Below are 24779 nucleotides of genomic sequence, written 5' to 3'. Positions count from 1 at the left end.
GACCAGTGGTGTCAATCAAGGGACAATTACATGGTCAATAAACACATATGACCAGATTTTCAAAATGTCTTCGCATTTTAGTTTTTTTCTGAGAGTCGACTTTTTTCTGATATACCTTGTATAGCAATTTGATGCCAGGTCATTTAAAGCATTGAATTTAAAACATGAGGTGTAGAGCTAAAGTCAGTTTATCAGATCTGTGTAAAGTGTGAGTTATTGTCACTTATTTTATAAATGGTATATGGAAGTAACAAGCTGTATAAACTGTGGCAATTCAAAGGAGTGTTAACACTGAAATGAAACAAAAATATTGCACTCCAGTACTAAGAAGAAGATGAAATCACAGTTAAAGCAATGAAAAACTGGTGCTTTTTGCATGCAGCTGTTTTTCATTTATATGCCAACTGAAAGCTCCTAATCAACATCAGTGGTTCGGTCTTTAATTATTAAAACCAAAAGGATGGCATGTAATATTTAAACATCTTCAGGCACTCCACAGTTGTGAGTAGGAAGATGATGGCGGTGATGCTGGAATGAATTTAATCCTGAGATAAGGCGATATTTTCATTTCCTTTCTGCTGTGAAAGTGATTGACTTTGGAACTGCATGTTCAAGGTCAGCGCCAAAACTGACACTTTTCAGTGATTTATGAGAAAGATAGTTTTATTATTTTACTAATGAAGATCTAAAGAGCACATAGTCTGTTCTCTGTGGTGCAAACTCACATAACCACAGTCTGACTCACACTAAACATGGGATTTTGAAGTTTTAGTTCTTTCCCAAGCTAAGTCACCTGTGAGAAACATATGTAAAAAAAACAAAAAAAAAAAAAATGCAAATTCCGCCATAAATGAGAACAATAAGGGCTGAAATCACACCTGAGCTGGAGGAGGAGAATGCAGAACCACTGTGCTGCTAAATGTGGCATTAAATACAAGGTGTTAAATGGAAAAAAAAAAAAAAAAAAAAAAAAAGAAGGCAGTTTGTCTTAAGAATATGCAGAACTATGTGGTAGAATACATCCTGATGAAGCTACCACGCTTCAATACACCAGTGCAATAACCTTGGGGAATTCAAGAGTCGGATAGATAAAGGTTTTAAAGGCTTTTCTGTAGTTTTTATTTTCCTTCTCACACAAAGAATATAGTAGTTGAGTTTCATTACAGATTAACACAGAATCTGGTTTTACGGGTAAACACCTTACCTTAAAAATGTAATTTAGATACCTGATAGAAAGTGACTATTTGTGGTCATTTCTGCATGCATTTCAAAACAGTGACATCAACAGTTCCAGTGAGGTCTACAGGGTCTGTAAGGTCCACCTCTGCATGAACAGTGAGTGTACCTGCTTTGTTCGGTACCATGAAGTAATGGTACTAATGTAAGGAATGATGTTCAAAGGGATGGTATGTATAAAAATTCAAGGGAAGGAATGCTTCAAGGACTTAAAAAAGAGTTTGTTTGAGGTGCTATTTGGAAAAAGGGATTCATGAAGTAGATGACAAACAGGAAGAAGACACCAAGGCACTCTTTTTAAGCATTAAAATGCCTTTATTCTCACGGCATGGTCATATATAGACCTTAAAAAACACTTCAACACGTTTTGGCTTCAAGCCTTCATCAGGAAGTCAAACAAAACAGAAGCCTGGAAAACTGTGGGTTCTTTTAAAGTAGGTCCTGACCAATACTTTTAATTAGCACTTTACTGCTGTGCACTTTAGGAAATAATAATTTTAGTTCTTTATAGGTGACTTTTTAAGAGGGAGGGGGGTGTTTTTTTTTTTTTTAAATTATTATTATTATTATTTTTTTAAATCAGTACTTTAGTATTTTTATCAGTATTTCATAGTGTTTACTAAATGCTGCTGACAATCTCGACCAGAGTACAGTGTTTCGTTTTTGTGTATTTTACATGCTGAAATGACAAATAAATTGGAATTTGAATAGGAACTTGCCAACTGGGCATAAAGGTAATGGCCTGCAGAGGGTATCAACATGTAAAATGGCCAGCAGATGGTGTTACTACAGGTCCAAAGGACATATATATTTACAAATACATAAATATTTACAAATATATACATGACAAAGATAAATAAAGAACAGTGCAAAATCACATATCCCTGCTTATATAGGATAAAAATGATGTTAAGCCTTTAAAACCAAAAAATAAACAGTTCTGTATGTGTATGTGTATGTGTATACAGGGTGGGGAAGCAACATTTACAATGAACATTTAGTTGTTTTTTCTCAGCAGGCACTATGTCAATTGTTTTGAAACCAAACATATATTGATGTCATAATCATACCTAACACTATTATCCATACCTTTTCAGAAACTTTTGCCCATATGAGTAATCAGGAAAGCAAACGTCAAAGAGTGTGTGATTTGCTGAATGCACTCGTCACACCAAAGGAGATTTCAAAAGTAGTTGGAGTGTCCATAAAGACTGTTTATAATGGAAAGAAGAGAATGACTATGAGCAAAACTATTACGAGAAAGTCTGGAAGATACTATTAAAGAAGAATGGGAGAAGTTGTCACCCGAATATTTGAGGAACACTTGCGCAAGTTTCAGGAAGCGTGTGAAGGCAGTTATTGAGAAAGAAGGAGGACACATAGAATAAAAACATTTTCTATTATGTCAGTTTTCTTGTGGCAAATAAATTCTCATGACTTTCAATAAACTAATTGGTCATACACTGTCTTTCAATCCCTGCCTCAAAATATTGTAAATGTTGCTTCCCCACCCTGTATGTATGTGTATGTGTATATGTATATGTATGTGTACATGTATGTGCATGTGTATATGTATGTGTATGTGTATATGTATGTGTACATGTATGTGCATGTGTATATGTATGTGTATGTGTACATGTATGTGTATGTGTATATGTATGTGTATTTGTATGTTGACAGGTGTCTGGATCAGCACTTATGTTGATGTAATGTTCTAAAAGTGATGTTCTAATGTTCTAAAATACATGTTCCTTTCACCTTACATGTGCTTTTCCAGTATTATTATTATTATTATTATTTTTTTATTATTTTTTATTATTATTTTTTATTATTATTTTTATTATTTTTATTATTATATTTTTTAAATATACTTCGTGGATTTTTTTTTTCTACTTTCAGGCAAGGAACCAAATATGGTAACTTCATTGACCTTGATTTTCTACATGACAATAAATAATAAAGTAATATAGTCTTGTTAGGTCCTCCACTAACACACTAAGGTTGATATTTTCAATTCCAGAGTATTTCTATGTGTGCCCTATGAAGGGTTAAAAAGTTAAAATGTAAAAACAGATATAAAAGACTGTACATTTGTTACTTACAGCGACAACAATCACTCATTACTCATTATAGCAGTTACTGTTCTTAGTAGAATGCAAAAGACAATCATGACAAGCAGCAATATTGAGGCGTATTTTCCTTTTATTTTTGTGCATATCCACAATTTGTTTATAATTTGTTAGTATTCCTTGAATTGTGGAGATCTCTGGTGTTTCAGTATGTTTGTCCTTCTGTTAAGTAAAAGAAAATGTTAAATTACAATTTTTTTGGAAAACAGCAGTTTTGATTATTCTGTTTTGGAGTATTTTTCCCAGTGTAAAGAACCCTGATGGTGTGTGGAACAGTATTGCTGCCTAGTTGCTGATCTGATTGGACTTCTGTCGCTGCTACTCGAGCCTCTTCTTCCTGCCTTTTGTTCCCTTCCATTTGTTATCACAGAGCACTTGGCTGGAACAATGCATTTTTTTGTTTTCCATGTTCATACCAATCCCATGGAGCATATTTCACTGGTACTAAAATTCTTACAAGCTTTTTTTTTTTTTTTTTTACTTAATAATTAACATAAAGCCTTATGTCTATAAATTATATTGAAGTGATATATGATGTTGTCATTGTTGTTGTTTGTCATTACTCTGTCGTTGTTTTTGGTTGGTTTATTTGCTTGATTTTCCCTTTGTTTATGTGTTGTTGTTGTTGTTTTTCTGTCCACAATGTCTTGTTAACTATCACTAAAAAAAAAAAAAAGGGAAAAAAAATCATACTCAAGTGGGCTTCATTATTCAAAACAACTGGGTAAGAACATTTGCTAAATCTGGAGTTTAAACTGAAGAAATTGAAGTGAATGGTGCTGCCTGACGCCCAGTAAAAAATATAATATAGACAAAAGGATATATTTTGGATGAATGAACAAACTATAAAAGCAGAAAAGATATCCCATTAACTCAAGAGGAGCAACAGTGGCTGACTTATGAAATAAATATAAAATTACGAATGTATCAAAGCACAATATTTCAATACATTTTCTGACTACAAAACACTGTGATTGTGTATCCCTTTTTACACAAACTACTGCATGCAATTCCTGGCTGACTTTCCTCAAAGTGAGGACTTTCAGCCTGGATGGACAAATAAAACCTCTTCAGTCCATCTAAATGGGTATTTCAGAATTTCAATATCTCATTCTGCTCATACAAGTGTTTCTGCTTTCTTCCTCATTTCTTTCGCTCTGGTCTATGTGTGTATTGAGCTCCATTTTCCTGTCTATAATGGTGTTACTGCAGTCACATTATTTTAAAATTATCTGAAAACCTATTACACTGTTTATCATGAAATGTGGGAGCAATTTGCATCAATGCAATAATGCGCAGAGAGGAGACAGTGAACTGATTGTTCTCTGTAGAATGAGGAGTAGATAGGGAGATAGGCCTCTCCTATAGTAATTTCAACTTTTATGGCCCAGTCTGGGTGAAGTTTTATCAGTCAGAGAAATTAATCATTTCACGCCTGCGACATCAGCAGTGTAATAGTGTGTGGCCATGTTTAGATCAGATCAGTCACATGCACAGCACGGCGCCTTATATCTTGGTAGGTTAGACATGCTTTATACGGCCTCTTTGTCAACATATATCCCTATTTTTGTGATGATTCAGTCAAGGTTACCTCCAGCTTGAGATTCGAAAGTTAACCTGTTATGTGACCTCTCCCTGCATCTTATTCTCCTCAAGTACCCAATTCCCTCCAATATAATATAAACTCACCGATACCAGCTGCACAAAGGAAATTAGTCATTTCAGGAAATCAATCATCCTCGTATAAATTCCTTTATCAAGTTGACCTGTTTCCAGATGAAATATTATATGGGAGTGATGAGACTTTTGATTCCCCGCTCAAGAGCTCTTTGGCTGTTTTGAAGGTTGTACAAATTTGCTTATTTGGTTGGTTAGTTTGTTCTGCATTCATACGATGTGCTGAATTTAATTTTCACCAGAGATGCAGGATAGTCTGAGCAGCTTAAACATGCATTAAAATGGGAAGGATGTAAAGCTGTGAGGAAGCAACACCAAAAACGGAATAAAAAATCTTTCTAATTATATATGCAGAGAGTGACTTTGCAAAGCTAAGTAAAAAAAAAAAATTTACCAAAAAAAAAAAAAAAGCTACAGTCAGGTCAACGTGAGTCAAACACATGACTAAAGCAGTTAAAATTAAGACGAGGAGAAGAAAAATGAAAAGCATGAGGTAGAATGAGAAAAGAGACGGGGGGGGGGGGTTGTCACTGAAATCCGAGAGAAGCTATATCAGTCTGATCAGTCATCCGTCCTCCTCCAATCTCCTGATAAAGCAGGTACTGCAGGAGGTGAAACGATGTGTATCAAAACCTCATGAAGATCGATGGCATCCTTCTGCCAGCTTTGAGAGAGACAAAAGAGAACGAGTGCGAGAAATAAAAAAGAAAAGAAGGCTATCTAAATTGGCTGACACAAAAGTGACATCAGTGGGGAGACAGAGGAGATTGTGGGCTATTAAAAAAAAAAAACACAAGTAGAATAAGGCTTTGTTTCATTGGGCTGTTAACACAATGTCGGGAGATGCGGTAAATAAGTCCCCGAGAAATGATAGAAGGCTGTGATCAGAATTCAGTGGAATCTGGAGACAGGTGTGTTTATGTACACAGTGCTTAGGCAAACAGGCGAGCGACAGGTGATATCAGCTTTAAGAGCTTAACGGGCTTGCAGATGCAGAGGTCATGTCTTTGTTTCACAAACACACTTGGGCTACGAGAGAGTCACGATTTCCATTTTCATCCATCCCTCCCGCCACTAATACAGAATTTACGCAGGCTCCTTTCATTATGTTCACAAAAACATTAACACAAAGGTAGGTGTTTAGAGCTCCGGACTGAACTGTGAATCTAAAGCTGAACACGGAGGCTTTAGAAATCTGTTAAAAGACATGTAAAAAAAAAAAAAAAAAAAAATCTCTCACAAAAATAAAATGCAGTGAGTCTTAAAGCCAACAGAGGATTAATTATTATACAAAATACTATAACACAAAGACAAGAAAGAACATGCAAATGATGTCCCTGAACTGAAATCTTTGTAGAAAAAAAGATGTAAATTAATTTATTATTAGTCAACAGCTGCTCTTATCTGACAATATGTTAATTAGGAATGAACAAATTGTATTTTTTCCAACACATTAAACCATTATATTTTCATGTGTTTTATGTTATTTATAATCACAGCTGGCTTCTATCTCCGTCATGACATTTACATAACATTTACCATGCATATGAATAATTTTGTTGTTCATTTACTCCTGAGAACTGAAGAATCATTTTCATTCCACAAAAAAAAAAGACTCATATATGTTAAAATAAGTGCTTCCTCTGCTGTATTATACTGTAATTTGAGAAAACATGAGCAGACTTACAAGTAAATAGAGAAACCCAAGGAAAAGTAAATATTTGTTATCCGGTGACTTTGTAAATGCAAAATACTTGTGAATGTCATTTTATCATTTGTTTTTATTTAAATGCATTCACATATTTAAAAGCTTACTTAAAATATCTGTTTACCCATGCAGGGACATTATTGATGTTGTTCCTGCTTCTCATATTAATTTGTATATGGGTGCTTCTATGAAACTGGGTTCATTTTGGTACCTGCCGCTTTTCCAGCTTTTTAGACCCAATAATAAAAGAGAAATTTAGACATAGTTTCCCTCAGGATGTACCTAATGATGACCTCAGAAAAATGCAAAAAAAAAAAAAGATTATACTCTTGCTCTGAGACATCCCTAAATTAAGGATTTTTTTTTTTTTTAATAAAATATTGGTTCCAAAAATAGGACCAAAATTGGGACAGGAAAAGCTACCTAGGTGTCTGTAAATGGTCTTATTTACCACTATAAATAAAGACACTGTGTTAAATTGATGATCCTAGGGTTTTTTCTAATCCAGGTTTTTCATGAATCACAGTTTCATTCCAGGTTTTGTATGTGACCCATCGTGTCCACTCGTGTTACATGCAGAACCTGCCCATTTTAACACATATGAATCATGGGTGATTTTGTAACAGTGGTCATTCTTGTGAAACATTCTACCTTGCATAATTAGCTTGATTCCCAAAATATACCTGTGAGAGAATAAAAATATATTCAAAAAAATAGTAGCGCATTAACTTTTGTGTCCTTTCTACCGTGTGACATGCAGATTTTTGTATAAAAAATAATATTAAAAAATATAAAAATGTGTTTTATCTGGAAAATTATTTCTCCTTTATCTCAGTAAATATTAATTTTTAAAATAATGCTTCCAAATTTGCGTTATGACATCAGTCTACACCTGGTTTGAATTTTTAGTCCCCATGTCCTGTTTTAGGGACCATTGTCATAGAAACACCCATTTACAGGTTGATTCATATTAGTGACACTGACATTGCAAATACCGAAACAGAAGATAAATGTAAGAAAAAATGATGAAATACGTAATTCTTCTTTACTCTGATAAATTGCCTCACTTAATAGCTTTGTTCTATCTAATCTGGACACCCAGTGCTGTCTTATGGTCAAATATTAAGACTCAGACGACGCTTTATTTGCTTTTATCAGTTGGAGGCTGTGGCACATGTGTCACACACCTGCTCCCTTGTTCAGGCTCCGACGGGGGTAGGAGGGGCTGCAGCTGGAGGGGGAGGGGCTTATTAACTGTACACCAACGACGCACTGAGCTGGAAAAAAAAGGAACAGAAAAGCAAATGGGGAACAAATAAATTGCAAGCACACAACTGAAGCAGAAATGTTCAGTTAATGATGTAGGCTGTGCATTTATCAAGGTCTTTAAATACTTGCCAGCATCCTCAAAGTTTCGCTTGCATTCTGCTGTTGAGAACAAGAAACAGTTTTTAAACGTGTGAAATGTTTTTTTTTATATTAAAGTTGTGAAAATATTTGTGAAGGAATGCATTTAAACAGTTGAACTGTTAATTATTTTAGTAAATTACCAAGAACACTCATTTCGCCAGTATCCTCCTGCACATTTAAAGTTGCAAATTCTAATGTGTGTATGTTTTAAGTACAAGGGGCTTTTGTTGTTTCAGTGTTGACAAGAAGGATGCCAAAACCGGGCCCGCCCACTCTTCACGTAGCCAGACACAAGAGTGTACGCACACTGCTCTTTTGCTCATTTGTCTATGCCAATAATTGGGTTTTAATTTAACCACTTTTATTGCCTCTGACTGTTTTCATGGTAAATCCTGTGATCCAAATGCACTAATTACAGTTAGGCATGAGTGACTGCAGACAAAGAGCACACAAAGGGATGCATCAGCTGCACACAAGGGGTTTGTACGGTAAAATTGTTAGCCTATTCAATAATGATTGCGTGTCTGGTATCATAACCTTACCTGCAGATATGGAGTGAACTGTCTGTGGAGCTGATCACAGGTGATTTAAAAATATTCAACTATCTTCATTCTATGCCTCATGAAACAAAATCTCCAAGCTCAACTAACAAATCAGTTTAGAGGCCAAGCAGGTATTATACCAGCGTTTTTCAACCTTGGGGTCGGGACCCCATATGGGGTCGTCTGGAATTCAAATGGGGTCACCTGAAATTTGTAGTAATTGGTAAAAATAGCAAAAAAAAAACTTACTAATAAAAAACATATGTTGAGCTGAGAGAGACAATCACAATCCATAAAAGACATGACAAACTGTGAAGCTGAAACTGCAGCACTGTGGTTCTGTTTATCTGTCAAATGTTCATTGTGCTCAGTTTCAGATGCTGCAGCTCTTTCATAATTCATAGTTTGTGTTATTGTTTGTTCAGTATTAATTGTCAGCCTTGTAAATCCAAGCTGGACTGACTGTACATATCCTGACCAAGGAAAATAAAATTCTTACTTTGTGTAGTAATCTACACCTGGATTTACTGCCTCCGTCCATAATAATATACATTATATAGACTAAACGCGGTGTAAAATTAACTTTTATTTACAACATAGTATAGCAAACTATTACAAGATCAAAAACAAATTAATTTTAGCAAAAAAAAAAAAAAAGTCTCCGTTTTGAATGTCTGGGGTTGCCAGAAATATGTGATGTTAAAATGGGGTCATGAGCCAGAAAAGGTTGGGAACCTCCGTATTATATCATCTACTGAAGTGCACTGTACTGGACAGATAATGAAATACCTTTGTTATTTACATTGGCTGGGGTGACGATAAGGGAGGGTAAACATGACAAATTCATGGGGCCCAGCATTTGTGGGGGGCCCATAGAGCAGTGGAGGGGGTCCACTGGATACAGGTTAGAATTTTAGAAAATTTCGTGTAAGATCCGATGTGTATGTAACAGAGACATAGAAGTCAGGAGTCGGACATTGTAAGTATGTTAAGTGACGTTATGTATGCCTGCTCCCCCCTGGTCCGACAGATTTAGAAGATACAGAATTTATGAAGGGTCCACAACGTTAATACTTTCATGGGGCCCACAGCTGGTAGCAGCTCCCCCTGTATATAGGTTTTAAGAGTTAACTATAAATTCTAATAAACTGATTATATATATTGTTTAAAGGTGCCCTGCCACAGAAAAACATTTTTACTTGTATTTTGTGAAATATGCTAGGTCCATAGGTGTTTGTGTTGTGTGGTGAATTTGAAAATGAACTTCTACCTCCTCTGTCTGCTATTGCCACTGAAAAGAAATAAGCGGAGAAATCAGGTCAATTATTAAAGCTGGTCAGTGTGACGTGTTAATGCCTGAGCTCATTAGTATTTATGAGCTCGCCTAGGTGAGACAAGCCCACAGAATTAGTCCAGCTTAGTGACAGTTTTTGTATACAGCAAGCTGGGGTGCCGTAATGGGGGGGGGGGGGGGGGGTAAACATGATAAATTCATGGGGTCCAGCATTCTCAGGGTGGAGGGGGCCCAGTGGATTCAGGTTAGACATGAAAATTTCATCTAAGGTTCGTCGTACAAGAGAGGCATAGAAGCCAGGAGTCGGACGTTCAAAGCATGTTAAGTTTTACTTTCAGTTTCCACCAGTTCCTCCACTTGTTGCACAGGTAAAAGAGGCTGAAAAGCCAGGCTCTCATTGGCGATCTGTTAGCCAATCAGAGTCAAACAGATTAGCATGTTGAATATTCATGAGAACTGGTGCAAATCGAACTGAGTCTTCCAGCAGACTTTCTATACCACGGTAGAATGGATGGAAACTTGGCAACTAAGGCATTTTTTCCACAAAAATGTTACAGAGTCCATGGTAGAACTTCAGACATTACCACAAAAGTAATGAAATACGTGTGGCAGTGCACCTTTAAAGGTGCTGTGTGTGGTGTGTAGATGCATCAGGCTGCAGAACATGCTAAAGGCCTTCTGTTGTTTGACTGGTCCATTGTGGGCTACTGTAGAAATATTATAGACAATAGATGGATCATTTTATTTGGACCAAAAGGTTTTCAAGAAGAGTCAACTATTTTAGAACATCATGGGTAAAGGTTGGAGTATCAGAATGGACTGTTTCAAGTCAGCACCAGCCATTTGGCTTTAAAATGATCAGACTGATTTAGAATGTGTGAATAGTGTGTGTTTTTCTCAGTAGTTATGGCCGATAACTCAAAGCTTACCACAGAGTGTGACGCTGTTCTCCATTGTTACTGGTTGTTAGAGGTAACACCAATTACTTTTAATAACAGAGCTACTCTGGTAATAAGCCTGAGAAGTTTTATCATCCTCTTTTTTTTTTTTCGTCGTTTCATCAAGCCATAAAATGCTGTTGTAGCAATTAACCCACTACCACTGTCCTCATTCATATTTTAACATACTACCAATTAAGTCCAGATAGAAAATAGCCGAGAAGCTAACAGAAGAACACAAGTACAGAGAGTTGTTGCTACTGAAGCGATACACCGCCTCATGTTGCATTGGTGTGATCTGGCAGGTGTTCAGAACATTGCAGACGGGTGCACCGCATGTCGTGGAAAGTCCTCAGCTCTTCTCATTGGAAGTCTTTAGTCTAAGCTTTAGGTGCTGAAAATACAATAATTATTTTAGATAACTAATGACATTAAAATAACATTTGTAATATTATATTCCATGTAACTTCTGCTAAGTCCTCTACACTGAACCTTTAATTTACTAACTTTAGGTATCGCACAAACATTAATCTCTGTCTTTTCATACCATGGATGCTTTTACTGCCATTATACGGTATATTCAGGCACTGGAGGTTTTTCCCAACAGTGACATGAATGTCATTTAGAATTAAATGACATTAATACACAGATATAGCCCCTCAAATGTGTCCTTGTGATTTAATACCCAGGTAAGACTTTCCTAAATTCTGTTCTCATACATTTAAACAACAAACTTGCCCTTGGTGAAGTGACTGTAGTCTGGTAATGAGCGGAGGCATCAGCCCTTGCATTACATTCATGTTTCACAGCCAGCTCTGTATTATATGATGTAAATTTGAATTTGAATTAAAAAGAATCTTCCTGGGTGGGAACAAGTTTGCCTGGGCAGGTTGCCCAGGTAAAGGCCTATGTATTGGAAACACTGATCTGGCATACACAAGCTGTTTGGGTTTTGTCCAAGGCACCTCAGCTAACACAAACTCACTCTTCACGCCTTCTCTCTGCTGCTGTGAAAGCCACGTCCAAGTTTATTCCAAACACAACTAGAGAGAGATGTGGCAGCGATGCTAGCTGTGCAGCGTGACTGATTGGAACTTTAATGGTCTCTTGACAAACTTCCCCTTTTTTAGTAATATATTGTACTGTGAACACTGCTTTAACCCTGTTAATATAAGATTAACAACAACAAATAAATACAAATAAACATCTGCTTTATGTTTTATACTGTCAGCTATCTACTCCCAAAATATGCAACATATTTAACTTATTAAATGATTTCAATAAATATCTGCAAAAGTCATGTGTATACTTTTATTTTTATTTTATTATACCTTTATTTAACCAGATAGAGTCCCACTGAAATATGCTGCTAAATGATCACTCTCATGTATCTATTTCTTTACCTTAAATACACATATAAGATTAACAACAACAAATAAATACAAATAAACATCTGCTTTATGTTTTATACTGTCAGCTATCTACTCCCAAAATATGCAATATATTTAACTTATTAAATGATTTCAATAAATATCTGCAAAAGTCATGTGTATACTTTTATTTTTATTTTATTATACCTTTATTTAACCAGATAGAGTCCCACTGAAATATGCTGCTAAATGATCACTCTCATGTATCTATTTCTTTACCTTAAATACACAGTATGTTCTTATTTTCATTGTAAAGTGCATTTATATCTTTACATTTGTTTAGTGTCAGCCGTACCTTTGGTCATAATGGTTATATAATCTGACATTGTACGAAACCATCTTAAAATTCTTCCTTAATAGGATGAAGCAGAGCCTACTGTACCACTCTGAGGCTGGATATCTCTGCAGTCAGCGTTAAGCCTGTTGTGTACCAGGGAGATGAGAGGGGGGGATGTTTGGCTACTCAGTATTGCAGCAGACCAGTCAGCCACAACACAATCTGTGTGTAAACACTTCTGTAATAAGAAATTTGTATCTAAGTATACCACGGCCTATTTCAACAACAGTCTAATTTCATGGTGTGTCTTGTCTATTTTCTCAAGATGTTTGACCCCTTATGGAACAATTCAAATTGAATTTGTGGCAGAAAAATCCAAAACACAGCAGACACCAAGGCACACAGGGTTAAGCCTTCAATACATGGAAAATGACGGCTGGGGAACAGGGGCATGGTTTGGTGGAAAAACAGTTTATTTATAAGGGTATTTGTGCTGATCTGCACACAGACAGAAAACAATGAAGAGACTATTATCCTATTACAAACCTTAGTACAGTAATATGTTTTAATGACAGCATTTGCTCCCCTGGTTGAATGCACTATTTAATTGGAATTTATAAAACAAGTCGGATTTACAATGTTAGAGCATGTGCTGCTTTTAATCTCCTCATTTTCTATGCCAGTATTCACGTTCCAGAATGAAGCATTAACATAAGCTAAAACTAACAGTACTAACCTTTCAAGCACAATGGTGAGAGGCACTGACTGGTGTTTTCCCTAAACTCTCATAAAGGCGATGAGTGATGTCCAGGACATCAACCGGTACATGGACCATGAACCAACAAACAATGCAATGACCCTAGGGCTACTCAGTGTAATTCTGATAATACCAGGACTCGGCGGTATGATCCATCATGCTGGAGTGTTGAATCTCTGTATGTTTCAGTGTGTTGTTTTTCTTTGCCCCTCCGGTGTACTATGCTGTTCCGACCAACACAATGGACTACAATAAAAGACACAGGGTTCCGACACAGTGTTTTCCTGTTGTGTTTGGGTGTGAGAGGGGGATGTTAAGAGTGATCTCTCTGACTTCTTTATTTGGCCATTAACATGTCCTAGGTAATTACATTGTGATTGCATTGGCCCAAACCACATAAAATTCAGATAGGAATGAAAGACATTAGAGGCCTGATTACCTAAGCAACTTCATGAAGTCCATTTATACGATCGCAAAAAATGACCACCTTTGACCACTAATGCAGGCGCAGGTTGTTTTAGAAAAAAAAAAAAAAAATCACAAATACTTACAATCTTAACCTAGCTGAACAAAAACTATGTTTCTAGATATATTGTGTTACAGTGCTTTAATTGCTCATAGTATTTCTGGAATTTGGAAGAAACATTAGCTGGGTATCTATAAAATATCAAGCGAATTTGAAGCTAATTTTTGAATAGTCACTAAAACAAAAAATGTCTGTTAACATAAATTGGTTTGGAGCGAATAACACTGGGTTACAAAAAAAATATTTTTGGCAAGTTGTCTAGGTTTTTTCAACTGAATTAGGACCATTTTGCACCGCTAAATCCAAAAATGACATCTGTTTTTCTCAATCAGGTCAGGTTTTTTTGCTAATTTGATTTAGAAAAATTTGATCTTCTCACAAAATATAATAATTAATACCAAAATAAGATTGGTAAGCACACTTTATGAAACTTGTGACTTGATTCCTGTTAGGTACAATGGTGTATTCACCGCAGATGTAGCAGAATACGTCAGGCTTATTTTTGCAAGATCTTCTAGTCGAAGCCATTTCATTCACCTGTAATATTAAAAAAAACATGAATCATAAATCGGCAAAAGTAAAATCTTCAGAACTCGTTTATTGCAAGAAATATGAAAGAATTTTGTATCATATGATGTGAAAATGCCCATAAATGTAAGCAAAAATGTTAAAAAGCCAATATGTAGCATAGTTCAGAAAGTTGACCTGATTGAGCAAAATTAATGTGATTTTTGGATTCAGCACACCAAAATGATCCTAAATCAGCTCCAAAAACTTAAACAATAAATTTGTTGTTGACCAGTGTAATCTAGGCTGTGTTTTGTCCTCATTAGGGGGTGCTATAGACCAGTGGTTCCCAACCTTTTTTGGCTCGTGACCCAATTTTAACATCACAAATTTCTGGCAAGCCCAGACATTCAAAACAGCGACATTTTTTCTTGGAGATGTCTTAGCGGGGCCAAGTGGGCGAAGAAATGGTTCCAATCTCTGTTCGGTCTGGTTTTCTGACTGTAACTGTGTCTGGGAAGGTTGAAGCGTAGTAATGCATGTGGTCACATGATCGGGTCAATCAAGATATGCCCTCTCAGATATTATATACTGCATTTTATTTGAATTTGATTTTTATAGGAAAAGTGTTTGGTTTTTTAATTATAATGAAATATATATTCAATCATTTAAAAAAATATTAGCATATATATATTTTTTTATCAATTGCTAGAAATTTCAGGTGGCCCCATTTGAATTCCAGCTGACCCCATGTGGTGTTGCGACCCCAAGGTTGAAAAACACTCCTATAGACGAATACAGATGTCTCTAATACATAGAGCAGAAGAAGCAGAATATTCCGTAACTTTTTTTCCGTCAAAAATGTATGAAATGTCTTTTTGTCACCTCCTGTCCTCACTACATCACAAGTTAAATGAAAAAGGTGTTTCCAGTTCTTCTGTGTGCAAATACTCTGGCGAAAAACACATATTTTTATCATCTGAAAGGAAGTTTTTCCTCACCACTGTCATTAGTGACAAGTGTTTGCTCCTAAGAATTCTGTTGTGTTCTGAAAATTGGCTTGAGAGTGTAGTTTTGACCAGATCTATATGTAAAGTGTCATGTTATGATTGTTTTGTAATGATTTGGCGCTATTTAAATAAAATTTGATTGATATTTTTTGTGAAATTCCCAATGTTTTCTCTGAACTTACTTTAACTTTTCCTTTTCTTTACACATTTTACAATGTAAAATTGCTGCACATTCAGTAGGTCTATGTAAACATACCTACTGTGTCTCAGAGAAAAACAGTGTTATTAATAAGCTTTTTAGTGGTAAGGTTTAGATACTGGCAGCTCTTAAGAAAGATACAAAGGCTCTGACCCTTTGATAGGCATCTTCGCTGCAGTTAGTGATGAGCTAAAGTTGTCCCATCTCCACAAAAATGCAATTGCCTTTGCATCGTTGCATACCCGCTGTCTGATATTACTGAACTGGAAGGGGAAGAACCCTCCTGCCTATGTTCACTGGATTAGAGAACTGATGTTGGGATTGGCTCTGGAAAAAAATAGGTATACAGTACACAGGTTGGAGGAGAAATATGACAGAACCTGGTCATAGTTCATACCTCATATCAAGAGCCTGCCTTTTGCTGACTCCTTGATTTTACTTATTAATGTATTTATTTTTCTTTCTCTCTCTCTCTTTGACTGCCATCCGAGTCTTCTTAATGCCCATATTCTGACTGCTGGGACTTTTTTCTTATGCCAGAGGTTCAGAATGTTGGTGTTATGACCATAATGATCAACACAGATTGGTTCAAGTCTTTTTTTTTTGTTATTTGTTTGTTTGCCTGTTTTTTGCATTTGTGAATATTGGTTTTCTTCTTCTGATGTTCTGTTTGCCTGTTTAATATGTGAGTGTTTATGTGGATGTGTTTGTGGGGATGCCACCTGGACGGGGTGGGGAGCAAGTTCACAACTTTTGTAAGAAATGCTTTAATGATGTCATTGTTGATATGGAAAAATGATAAATGAAGTTGCAAAAACAAGAAAGAAAGATACGAAGGCTTGGTTTAATTCAAAAAAAAAAGTTCATAAAAATGACTTGCAGCTTATATGTTAATATTTAACCCAAATAACGATCTTTTTCTCACTCTACAGGAGTCATGGATTGGACTCCAGTCTCCTGCGGCAAAGTCTTGCATGTTGAATATCCACCATTTACCCCAACCTTTGACTGCCTGCAGAAGAAAGAGCAAATAGTGGAGCTGTTACAACACTAGAATGTTGAGAGTGTCAGAGGTGAGTAGAAACATTCAATGGTAGCATCCCTTCACCATGGAGCTGGTGGATCAACCCAAAAGCTAAACTACACAGAGAATACACAGTGGTGGACGGCGGAATCATGTGTCAGGCTCTTACAAAGTCAGGTACTCCCTACCTCTGGCTGAACACCGGCATTTCAGCACAATTAAAGGGATGTGCTGAAGTGTAGTTCTGCTTTATCCTGAAAATGATACTCTGTACTTTCTTGTGCTGTCACACTGAAACAGTGGATTCAGGAGTGCCCTGAAAATAAAGCCTCTCTGGGACCCCATTTTTCATGAGTTTCTCCTTGAGACTATCTTCAGCTGTCATATGTGCCTTCTGATCTTGAGTAAAAAAAAAATGGCTGAATATACTTAGGGTAAATGGGACTGACAAAAAATGTAAATTATATCCACCAATTATCTACTATTTTTACCAAACACATTAGAGCATTCATAACCGCATACTGTACTGTGGGACTTGAGATGTGATACAATATGTAGAGCATGGGGCTTACTATCAGTGTCAGAGGTATTCAGGAACTTTTTAAGTAAAAAATATAGCTACCCAGGATTTCTCTGCAGTGAAGATGCATGAATTATTTACAATAATTGACTATCTGACAAGCCACAATCCAGAGAGCCAAACAGGCTACAGTAATCAGCTCCTTATTGAGGTGAGTGAATAGTTTTAACAGTTCTGTCAGAAACACTTGTGTCATTTATTGCAGATCATTTAGCTGTGACCAAGTTGGCAGCAAAGACACAAACAGGAAGTGAGCCATATCAATGCGGCAATGCTCCAGTCAAGATCAGAATTGCTCTGAAGACAAGTAGACAGGTTCTCATTGTACCTGTTTGCAATGCACTCTGCTTGATGGGCTCCTGCACAACCCCTGTAATTTCTGCTTGCATCACTATCTCTTGTATAAATGTGTCCAACAGACTGGGGATATACAGACCTAGTGAAGCAGACTTTAAACTCTTATAAGCTGTAGAAATCTTAACATCCTTTCTGTTTGACTGTTTAAATATATAATGGGCACGGGGCATTAGTTCTTTCATTATTTATTTTTATTTATTTATTTATTTATTTTGAGGAAATGAGCTGAGATAATACTCTCACCACCTTTTTTCCACCTTCAGCAGTCTTTACCTTGCATTTCATTTGTACTTCCTTACTGACCAGTACTCCTGTAAAGTAAAGTAATCAACGTAAATAGTTGCAAGGCTATAAAATAAGCTGTACTAAGACTCTACACCTGGCCTTGTGGGGTTAATATCCCGCGCATATTAAGTACTCTGCATAGAAATAACTTTAATTGTTATTGTTTAAACCATCAGTGCAATTATGTTAAGCATCTTTAAAAGAGTGGGATGGAAACAAACACTCTCTGAGACACATTTATTCACCCTGAGTGCTGCACACCACAACACCCACCATGTCTTTCCTCAATCTATGCTTCGCTTCATCACTTTTAATTGACAGTGTATATTTTTCTGGTACAGGATTTTATTACAGAGCTACTATTATAAAATTATTACATCAAATTCTACACTCATTTGTACTTAGCATGAAATACTCCCCTTTATCTCTTTGGGCCAACTGAAATGGGAAAATATTGATTGCCTGTGCGAGTGGCAGTATGCCAGTATATGGAATACTGTATATATTTACTGGTCTTTTACAGCCATGTCTCTGATTATGGCAGTTTTACCACACATGCCACATTAAAGCGACTGCATAAAACGTCTCAAATATGGGTGTGACTTGATGAGTCACAGCCGTAAACTTAAAAAGGCACTGAGCTATGAGACTTGTCATGGACTATGGAACTGTGATGACCTGCTATTTGTGCAGATTACACATGTAGTGGGGCATGAGATGTGATACAGAATGTAGTTGCATCGTGTTTTTTTTTTTATTTTCTTTACAACATTAGGTGGATTTTGTGACACTAACGCTGCATTCTCAAAAGAAGGAGGAATAATCTGTCTTTACCCTTTGCAGCAGTTATTTTCAAAGTCCCAATGAACAGTGTTGTGATAATGGAAACACACTGAGGCAACGACAGGATGGAGCTGGAACTACCAACCTTAGCTCAGCTGTATCATCTAAAGGCACAGTGGTGCAGCGGTTTGCACTGTTGACTCACAGCAAGAAGGTCCTGGGTTCGATGGAGACATGGACCTGTAATAGTTAAATGGTAAGCATGGTGTGAATACAGCAGCGAATTGTTGTTTGTATGTATATATCAGCCCGGTGAAGACTTGGTGATGTGTCCGTGGTGAACCGACCTTTTGTCTGTAGGAAGCCAGGATGTTCACCGGCACCCCTGCAGCTCTCATGAAGACTAAACGATTTCAGAAAATCCATGAATGACAGCCCAATGCCTCTTTTTTATGAATGGTCATGGGACTTGTGTAATGGCATTTCCTGCTGGTTGATAAAATAAAAGTGGATAATAGCTACAATTTGAAAAGCAATTACATATAAGAAATAAGTGCCAGTAAATTTATAGTGTTATACAGCTCTGGAAAAGAAATAAGAGACCACTGGAAAGTTATCACTTCCTCTGATTTTATCATTTATAGGTATGTGTTTGAGTAAAATGAACATTTTTGTTTTATTCTCTAAACTACTAACAATATTTCTCCCAAATTTCAAATAAAAATATTGTTATTTAGAGCATTTATTTGCAGAACACGACACATGGTCAAAATAACAAAAAGATGCAGTGTTTTCAGACCTCAAATAATGCAAAGAAAACCAGTTCATATTCATTTCTAAACAACACAATACTAGTGTTGTAGCTTGGTTAAAGTTCAGACATCAATATTTGGTGGAATAACCCTGATTTTCACGTGTCTTGGCTCTCCACCATTGCTGTTGGATGACTTTATGCAGCTCCTGGCAGAGAAATTCAAGAAGCTCAGCAATGTTCCATGGCTTGGACCATCCATGTTCCTCCAGAAGTTTTCACAGTGGGTTCAGGTCTGCAGATTGGGCTGGACATGACAGGGTCTGCATCTGGTGGTCCGTCATCCACACCTTATGGACCTAGCTGAGGCCAGGAGCATTGTCCTGATAGAAGAACCAGTCCTCAGAGTTTGGGAACATTGTCAGAGCAGAAGTCCAGTAGTTTTCAATAGTTATTTTTGGATTCCAATTACTTTTGCAGTACTAATAACACTGTTTTTGCCTATTGTAAGAAGATAGCAATGGCCACAGTAGTGGTTTTTATACTTCTCCTTCTGAAATAAGACATGGATCAGGTGTTTATTCAGTAGAATAAGGTGTGTTTGTGTTGGAATTCAACAGACACAGGAATGGAATGGCTGTCATACATGCAGACATGCTGATTTCAGAGGAAATTGCAGTGGTCTCCCCTATATTTTCCAGAGCTGTATATCACAAAAGTGTTCTACCATATGGACAATAAATGCAGGTTCAGATGGTAATGTGAAGCTACAGTCATCTCCCACCTGGAAAAAATGAAAACAGAGAGAAAATGGATGTTTTTTGAGTTTTAATTTCATTATGTGTACCTTTCACTTCCAGACACTGATTGTTAAATATTATTAAATATTATTAACAAAAAGAGGAAAAAGGTTTAAAGATGTTATATACTGCAGTGGTTCTGTATGTTATTTTACTATAGGCTGTTTATTAACAACACACAGATAGTGACAAAAAGACAGGAGATAACAAGTTTGTCAAACATTAATAGAAAGGTTTGATTGTGCTGGGTGACACAGTACAAAGCTATGCCTAAAAAATTTCAGATGCTTAATGCCTCAGTTAAAATTAACACATTTTCTTATATATGAGACTGTAGCACCATCAGACAAACTGAGAGAAACTGAGAACGGTGTTAAACATACAGAAGACAAACCAACAAATATATGGCATTGAACATCCCCTTTATAATATATTGACAAAAACAACACTTATTCCACGGTAAAAATGTCTTGAAAAGTTCATAGACAAGCAATTATACAGGTGTATTCAGCACTAAGGTTTTCATATATTTTCTAGAAGAGTTACAAGAGTTAGTGTAAACACGGAGACTAAATTATTTGCTCATATTTTTTTTGTTGTTATGTTGAACTATAAATGAGTTAGCTCGAACTTTTATAGCGCTCCTGGGTTAGGGTTAGGGTTAGGGTTTTGTCTAGATTTCTGTGAACTGAATACATTTGATTACACCTTTTTTATATATATATATATATTTACACATGCATGCTGAGAAATACATCATGAAGAAATGCAAGTTGGGGAAAGACAGCTGCATACAGACAGACAACCAGCATCCATCTAACATCCAACTTAAGGAACGGGTCGTGAAATTCACAGCTTATGCATTTATTATGGATGTTTTATAGGAAGGACAATTCATTACTCATCAGCTGCAGCCGAAATTTGCTGATGATAGTATGTGTAAACCATAGATCCTAACAGGCAATGTGATCCTCAGTTAGTGGGTAGAGGAAACTCATTAGGAAACAATTATAGTCACACATTGCCGTGAATCCCCACAGAGCAGTCTCACAGGTTGTCTCGGGGTACGGAATAAAAATCTGGAAAGGAAGAAAGTGAAAGCAGACATAGTGGTTGTTACTGCACCTGTGATCCCTCCTCCAGACGTTTCCACCAGCTGCAACCCCTTAAAGGCAGGAGGTAATAGTTAAATTTAAGTATCTATTATGGATAAAATAGCAAATGGTTTTCAGTAAAAAGTAGCTTGTTTAGCCTGTTGCCACTGCAACCCACTGAGCCAGAAAATGGATGGATGGATAGTACAAATTCAGTGCACTTTTCATGGAACAGAGAAGAAAAATGTTTACTCCTATAATAGGGTCATCAAGGCTAAAAATATTACTGCTGATTCTACTCGCCTCCATCAGGTGTTGGAGATGCAAACATACGCAACTAATATCAAGCATGTGCCGTACATGAGTGGCACATCGTAATATGTTTGCAAAATCAAACAAAGGTGTTGCATCAGATACTGTTAATGAAAAATCAAACTGCATAATTTCACCACAGCTCACGAAATACATCAGTCTCATACATTAGTCTCTCACCGGGGATATATAGAAATGGAGGTAGATTACAGGTTCTCACCACTGGCTGCTATTTATAGCTGAATGAAACGGTAGAGATGAATAGCATTCCTATATTCACAAACAATTCACAGGCAAAGGAGCAAAAGTTATATATATGCATAAGAGACTGAATGAGGTTTAAAAAGCCCTTGAAGTGGTCAGTCACATGGTGTTGTTTGCTATGCACCGTGAAAATACCATTATTGACAGTCCCTGCAAATACACCACATAAAACGAATGAGAGCAACATATGACACAGTTAAGTCTGTTCTTTAGGAAATGTAGCCACAGGGAAGAGTGACATTTTCTATTTTGTGTCTCATTTGCTAAACGTAAATTGTATGTTGTCATCTGATAATACGTTATCACCCTGGGCAGTGATTTGAATGCTAAAAGCCTGTGTTGCCTGTAAAGTGATGTGCAGAGTCACCCTGGCATTTCCTCACCAAAAGCAAATTACTGGTATGAATTAGCATGCGGGGGACGGATCAAAACAACAACTTTACATACCAAACTTAAACTGAATTATCCAGTTAGGTAAAGTACTCTTTAACTGTGTAGTTTTTCCTGCATTTGCATAAGTATTTGTATGTATGACTAATCCACAACTATGACAGAGACAATGTAAAGCCTTCTTAGAATGGTTACATGATCAGAAGAGTTGTTTACTTTAAGATTGAAAGGAATGTTTTTTACAGGAGAAATAACTGAAAATTAAAATTACAGCTTGGTTTCCCTGGCAGCTGATATAATGCACATGAACTTGTTGTTTTCAAAGATATAATTAGTGCTCTTAGAGGATGCTAAATACCTTGTTGTAACTTTGCACACAACTTTCATTTGCTATAAATGCATCATTATGAACATGACATTTCAGAGAAGCTTTGGTTCGGGCCAATTGATTGAACGGCTTCATTCAAGTTATTTTCATGTGTCTTTGTCTGGTTTTTCCAATTGCTGTCCACTCCCATCATTGGAACTCATTTTGTTTGTAATTATGGGACAGATCTGTGGTGTCTCATTTTGAGGGAATGACTCACTTTCTATTGTAAACTAATGATTAAAACTGGTATGTGGGTGTATTTTACAAAAAAAAAGTGTGGCTACAACAATGACTGCCCACCTACAGGCTGATCTTAGCATTTTGACAATTTAATTCAGCAAAAGGCTTTGCTTTCTTTCTGTCTGTATATTTGGATGAAATTAACAACATTTGGTTGAAGATTGTTTTCATGCCACAATTTTTTGTGTTACCATAGCTGCAGATTGTGATGTGTATTTTTATCTTTTGCATCCAGCAGTTGGAAAAACTTTTCCTCATTACCAGTTCATAAATACAATTTCTCTTATCAAACCTGCACCGTTAATGAAGTTAACTAGAATTAACGGTGCTGATGACTAATTAACCACAGTCCCCATGTGGATGTGAGGCTGCTTAGCTAATGTCTGACAAAACCTGCTATGTGGAAATTTGACCTTTAACATGACACATTAGAGTCTCAGTTAATATGTAGCCATTTTCTTGCTATATCCCTCTTGTCATAAGCTGTCTTACTGCCAGAGTCATAATTACAGCTATGAATACATGAGTTCAACAGGGAACATGCAGGTCTACATCTTTTGATAGAAATAATGTGTGATAATATACCTTTGAAGAAATGGTATGAAATTGCTGGTCAATTATTAAAAACAGTAATCTTATGGAGAGTATTAAAAAAAAAAAACCTATGGCTAACTTCTGATGTAATAATTTAGCAGAAAATCACCAAAGTTACCTTGTGTTGAACTTTTAATAAAGACAGACTTTAAGTAATGTGCCCCCTGTCAAAATAGAACATGTCACTTTGACAAGATACAAAAAAAAAGTACTGGTTTTGGAATGCATGTCAAGTATCTTATAACTTGATTTTGCTTCATTTGTGCTGCACAAGGTCAAATCAAGCTGAACAGAGAAGGATCCTGTTCAGCTACCTTCGCTGGTCTGCAGTCGTCTTTGACCAGGATCCATTTCAGCCACTACAGACAGGGTTCTGGCTTTCACAACAGAAAGAAGATAGAATAGGAGGGAATGTTTGACCTTTTTCGGCGCACAGTCTGGAAAGTGATATGTGATTCAAATGTGACAGGAAGAAGAAAAAAGATAGAAAGCAAGAGGAGAGAGCAAATTACAGCGAGTAGGAAGGCATGAAGATAGAAAATTCATTTCTTGTAAGAGATATTGCGCACTTTTGTCTTCTAGAAACCCTAATCTAGCCAGGATTTCTTTTTGGATCAAACACACTGTCAGTCATTGTTCAGGAGATTATATTTGAATGTTATTGTGCCTCTGGAATGCCATCTGCCAGGAAGTACAATGTCCATAAAAAGCGTTTTCGCTGTAATTAGGAAACCTCAGGAGTATCCATGGGCCCTCAATGCAGTGGCCATAAGGTAAATACAAAAGCAAGTGTGAGCAAGTGCTGACGTTCAGATTCATGATCCCACAGCTGTAACATTTAGTCCCTGAACATATCAAAGTACCTTGTTACGCTGTCTTGTTAAGTGATATAATATCAGCTCCTCAAAAGAATTGAAAGTTGTCATTTCCACTGGAATGCTTGTCAATAAAAAGGAAAACATTTCCTCTCTGAAATTCAGTCGAAAGCGTTGAAACTTTTAAGTTGGAGATGCTTGATTAGAAGCTCTGATTAGCATTCAGGGTCCACAGCATGTGTGATGCCAATTATCCACTGGGTCATTACCACTCTTGTGAGAAGTCGCACTGGCAAAAAGGTTTTAAGGGAAAATGCCTAAATTTTCAGCAGCAGTTGCAGGGGCTCTTTGGCGTTATTGACAGGGAACAAATTAAACCAATGCACTCAGTGGGATAAAAAAGGCACAGAAATAGAAAATTGGTGTTTCTATTTATACTTTTTCCAAAACATGATAGGTATGAGATAGCGGGATACCGAG

The sequence above is a fragment of the Sphaeramia orbicularis genome, chromosome 3 (assembly GCF_902148855.1).
Source record: "Sphaeramia orbicularis chromosome 3, fSphaOr1.1, whole genome shotgun sequence".
NCBI lineage: Eukaryota > Metazoa > Chordata > Actinopteri > Kurtiformes > Apogonidae > Sphaeramia > Sphaeramia orbicularis.
Note: the sequence above shows the minus strand (reverse complement) of the source record.